This window comes from Dermacentor andersoni, chromosome 6 (genome assembly GCF_023375885.2).
Source record: "Dermacentor andersoni chromosome 6, qqDerAnde1_hic_scaffold, whole genome shotgun sequence".
In the NCBI taxonomy this organism is placed as follows: Eukaryota; Metazoa; Arthropoda; class Arachnida; order Ixodida; family Ixodidae; genus Dermacentor; species Dermacentor andersoni.
This window is the reverse complement of record NC_092819.1, coordinates 166905527-166910752: the sequence shown is the minus strand read 5'-3', so window position 1 is coordinate 166910752 and position 5226 is coordinate 166905527. Positions and strand designations below refer to the sequence as shown.

At 52.0% G+C, this 5226-nt stretch overlaps 1 long non-coding RNA gene across 1 annotated transcript; it reads right to left on the bottom strand.

The window, feature by feature from the left end:
* Positions 1 to 322: 322 nt before the first annotated feature.
* On the bottom strand, positions 323 to 2335 carry LOC129382582 (uncharacterized). The gene is made up of 2 exons (XR_008610632.1): positions 2202 to 2335; positions 323 to 650 (listed from the first exon to the last, which is right to left on the bottom strand). It is a non-coding gene; the product is annotated as an uncharacterized lncRNA (long non-coding RNA).
* Between the last annotated feature and the right edge of the window lie 2891 nt (positions 2336 to 5226).

The window sequence follows — 5226 nt, the reverse complement described above, 5'->3', positions numbered from 1 at the left end:
TCGTGCCGTGGCGCGGTCTCCGCTTTGTTTACACCGGTTCGCCCGCGCGTTTCTTCGCTGCTCGTTCTCACGGCGCTCAGTTTTCGACGGTGGCATATCGCCTGCTTGCGCAACAGCGACGCAGAGATTGCAATGCGGTTTCAAGAAGGCTGCCGACGCGGACAGTTTCTTTCGTGGCGGCAATCTCACGAAAGGGGAGCGTCTGCTTGCGCACGTGTACGGCGTTCAGCAAATCGTGGACGGTGATGTGACAGTGAAAGCCAAGTGCGTGTCACAGGTGTCCAAGATCGTATACGATGTCGATTTAGAGGTATACACCAAGTTCAGAAGTTTAGCCACTTTATTTCTATATGATGCAGGCACAAAGCGGTCATGCATACTTGCAGAGATGTGGAGGGACGGTGACGATTGCCGTTAGTTTCCTCGGTAGCTGAGTGCGCGCACACGGCTGCTCTCATTTTGTGCTTCCCCCTTTTGCTGCTAAATTTCTTGGCTGGAGCATTAGTAAATTACACGTTTGTGTTCGTTCTGATTTGCGCGGAGCTGTCAGCGAACAACGGCAAGCGTTATCGATGTCTTTGCTTCGCAAAGCCTGCTTGTTTTTGTAAATTCGCATGCTTTTGGATGGCTCCCAGGGAGTGTCATCAGCACTGCGAGCACAGAAAGAACACATGTATTACGCACAAATGAGCATGGAACGTTACTAACGAGAAAGACCATCTTCCCACCTTCAACAACGTGGCCTAGCCTATAGCTCATTATACACTCTCAGGCTTAGGTTCAGGCAAATCACAAATTAAGCTGTTTTTGGCAAACTGTACATGCATTTAATACATGGTGATTCGGAGATGCTAGTGCCTGTAACTTGTGATGCCTATTTCTTGCCCCAATAACGTCACTGCGTAGCACGAAGAGAACTGCATTATAAAGCTAACGCAGTAATGTGGGAAGTTGGGCGAGTTGGTGATTAATCATCATACCGTGTTGGTGAAGCAGCGCACTGACCAGTACAAATAGGAAAGACACAAGCACAGCGAGTGTCTTGTATTCATGTGTGTGTCTGCCTTGTCCTGGTCAGTACGCTGCTTCATCAGAACACTAAAGCAGTTTCCTTCCCAGGATACACGAAATCCTAGAACACAACAGCCAAAACACACATCTGCTCAAAATTAACAATTTAAATACTACATAGGCGTATATTGCTTTGAATCATGCTGCAATAAATATTTAGTGTATATCACGCCTTATTCAATGCAGATGTTGGAGTCATTGCAACTGATCGCATTAATCAGCAAGGTGCGTTTTCACTGCTAATGAGGATCGGCTCGTACAGACTGCTCCGCGAAATGAACCCAGACCACGTTAACAGGCCTTAGGACCAACAGCACGAGCGCAAGCATTAGAGATACATGCCTCACCAAAGCAAACCTAGTGCGTCGTCGGGCGAACAGCTAAAGTAAGCTTGCACCGATGGCCGGCTACTACAGGAAACGAAGGTTTTTGGCAGGAAGAGTGAATCAGCAAGAATGTGCAAGGTGGTAATTGCCTTAAAGCAAGCTTGGATATTGTGAACTTAGAAAGCATGGCCAAACAACAAACATAACGCGCACATCTCGATCGGCTGCTTTCCGATCTGCCGCTTACCGACGCACGCGACGACCGCGGCTTGCATTAAATGCTGTCTGCTATCAGACAAAACTAGCGCGCGTCCCCTTTAGTTACCTGCACAACTAGAAGATTAAGTTGCAGCGTTTGGAAAATGGAAATAATTCTCTAAAGCTCGTCCATGCCGATTGCGAGTGAAGGCACAGTAGAATCAAATAAATTCGGGGGTTTTAACTGCCAAAACCATGCAAAACCACTAAATCATTATGAGGCACGCTGTAATGGTTAGTCTCAGGAATACTTATTACCTCCGGGGTTCTTTAACGTGCACAAAAATCAAAGCACGCGGTAACAAGGGCGTTCTTGCACTTCGCCCCTATCGAAATGCGGCCGCTGTGGCCGGGAATCGAGCTCGCGTCGTCAAGCTCAGCGTCGCAACACGCATGCATTTACCGCTAACAAGCAGCGGATGTCAACACAATTCAACAACGCGACATGACTAAACAAACGGTTGGGCGCTAAAAACAGGCATATCACTATTCCGTTTCATCGAGCAGCCGCGATATTGCACGCGAATACGAAAGTATGGTGCTTACTTGACTCGGCGCACTGCAATTATCCATGCTTGTCGTCTGACCTTCTCGTACCACTTCCCCGGAAATCTGTAGAATTTCACGGGCGGCGTTCGACCTTTCGTGTTTTCGAGGCTGTTATGGCAATCAACAATACAGCAGTACTGCGTGCCACCTTTCCTTGCTGATGAGGTCGCACTCGCCATCGCGAAAACAAAGCGCCCGAGCCAGCACGAGCGCTCCCGCCGAACAGATCACGGGCGCGCGCTCGCGCAGCGACGACCCTCGAAACTTCCATCGGTCCGCTAGGGGAGCATTCGGCGCTGGTGCCGCGCGGGCAAACTTATACCGCCGCGATATCTTCTTGCGAAGACCCGCCGCGGTTCGTTCAGCCGACAGGACCGGAAGATATAACGCGCATCATTCGCCATGAGCTTGAGGCCATGGCTCCGGCTCCAGTTCGTTCCGACTGTTCCGAAAGCGTGCCCGCTATCTCCCTAATACAAGCGGTCGTTCGGGAGGAAATAGCAAGTTCGGGCATTCCATCTCTCTGCGCGGTCCGCCATACAAACGCCTACCAGATTACTCCGGCCACTCGCTCCCACACGCAAAACTTTCCGCAACTCCGTCGCAACCCAGCTGACTGGCGCACAGCGGATTATAAACCCATCTGTTTTAATTGCTCCGGTATTGGGCACATCACCCGTCATTTCCGCAACCACTGGTTGTCGCCTCCTCGGTGGTCGTCTCCGAGTCACTACCGCCAAGTACCAGACAATCGTACTTTCCCACCTTATTGACACGTGCACTTGTCTTTATCGGGCGACAGGTTTCAACGCCTAACAAATGTTATCACACAGCACAGGACGTGCCTGCATGTACCGGAAGTTTCTGGAATGCTATCGATGGTTCCATCCGCTGTCTGTGACCGAACCTTGTGTAATATGATTGCATGTGTGCGCGACGCGAATAATGTAGAACTTTGTGGAAGGCACGCGGGTCCCAGCGATTACCCTGGAACATTCGACGACTGATGTAGAAAAGCCGACGCGCTTGACCCGCTCATCAGATTTTCGACGATCGCCGACTGTATTCGCCGCTATAAGTGTAGCCTGTTTTTGTGGGCACAGGTTTGCCCAATAAAAGTTACTTTTGTCTTTCACAGTATTGCTACTGTGTTCTTCAACGTCACCACTACGATACATTATACGCCGACTAGGAACATTAACGCCCGACAGTGCTCCACCAAGATCCAGCCGCTCCCTGTCTCCGCAAGGTCGTAGGTCCCGTTCTCCTCTCGTTCACCGCTCTTCGTCCCCTTCTGCAACCGGTCGCTTCACTTCGGGAAACTAGGCGGTGCAGCTCCCGGAGGTGAAGCTGCAACTCCGACCCGGCCCACAAATCTTCTGTTGACCTTGCCTACACGTGGAAACCTACTGAACATTGAAGTTGATGGCCTTCCCGTTACATCTCTAGTTGGCATAGGAGCACAGCTCTCCGCCGAAGGCTCAAAAAGGTTCCGATGCCCGCCGTACCGTGCACTGTGCGAGTCGGCGATGGGAGTACTTTACCTGTTCTCGGAATGTGCACAGCACCTGTGACCATTGGGGGCCATTATACCGTTGTTTTACGTAGTTACGCGACTGTAAGTCAACCCCCCCCCCCCATATCGCGTGAAAGGAAAAAAAAAAGGAGAGCATACCCCAGGGCGCATTCGATAACGAAAATTTATTAGTAGCTGACATGGTCACTGGACTATTCGTCTTCACTAGCAGAGTTTCGAACAAAAATTTTTGTAGGAAACTATGTTCACTAGTGCTGCCATCGTCATCGTTGCTGCGGTCCCACAGCGCATCGGCGTCCAGCTAAATTTCACATTTGGCAAACGACTGCACCACGACATCTTGTGGAACAGCAGCCCACGCCGAATGCACCCAACCACACGCAGCCGTCACGGAGGCTCTTTTGACGGGTCCGGTTGGCATAATTTCGCGGTCTTCGGCCGCCAGCCACTCGTACTCACGGCGGAGCAGGTCCTTAAAAGGCGAAGGTCCGGGCTTGTTTCACGACCATGTCGCACTTCACTGGCAAGGACCCATCACGCATTTCAGTGACGTACGCCGCAAGCTTAGCCTAGACCTCCGGAAAGCGTCCAGACTTCGGCACGTGGGAAATTTCTCACTTGACGTCACAGGTGAAAATTTCCCTTCGCTGCAGTCACCACTCTCGCACCACCCGTTCAGAAACAACGAACTTTCTGCCCGCTGCGCAGTGATTTCTTTCTTCGGCGTAAAGAATGGCAGCCCTCTTGAACGCTGCTGTGAACGAGTGCCGAACGATTAGTAGGCCTGCAGCACTCATGACGACTGAGGAAGCATAGAAGTAGCACGTAGCCGGCAGTCAAGTGGAACGCGTCAAACCAATGCCACGCCAATGCCAACGGGCGCGTTAAGTTAGCGCGCTCCGAACTCCAAAGGAGCACGCTCGAGTGCGACGCCTTCGGAGCTTAACGACCATATTCGTCGACTGTTTATTGGGTGGACGAACGCGCCGTCTGGCATCCGCTATCGCACTTCGCGCGCTTTTCGAAAACGGCCCCGCCGACCGTACTCCTGCAGTTCTTGTTAGTCGAAGAGGTAGAAGAACTTGACGCACGGCGACGGAGGCAGCAGCGGCGGCTTACGTATGCGATGCAAGCTCAACGTTCGCTCCAAGTTCAAAGAGCGCCAACACGTTCCCGATCTCGCCTGAGAGCAGCTTCACATTTTAGCTTCACACGCCCGGCTGCGCGGCGGCGGGAGAAACGAGTGAGCAAGAACGGACTTGCATCAGTGGAAAGAGTAGGATACACGCCACCTTTCCGGAAGCCGTAGCAGGCGCGCGCTCTCGCGCACCGTTTCCAGCATGGGGCGCGTAGAGCCACAGGTAGAGCGCGCCCATCAATCACGCACCGGAAGTCGCTTTTTAGCCGTATCGATGGATCTTATGAGCGTCCCCTTTGGAACGGGGCGGTGGGTTGCGCCACCAAGCTCTTGCTACTATGCTGCCT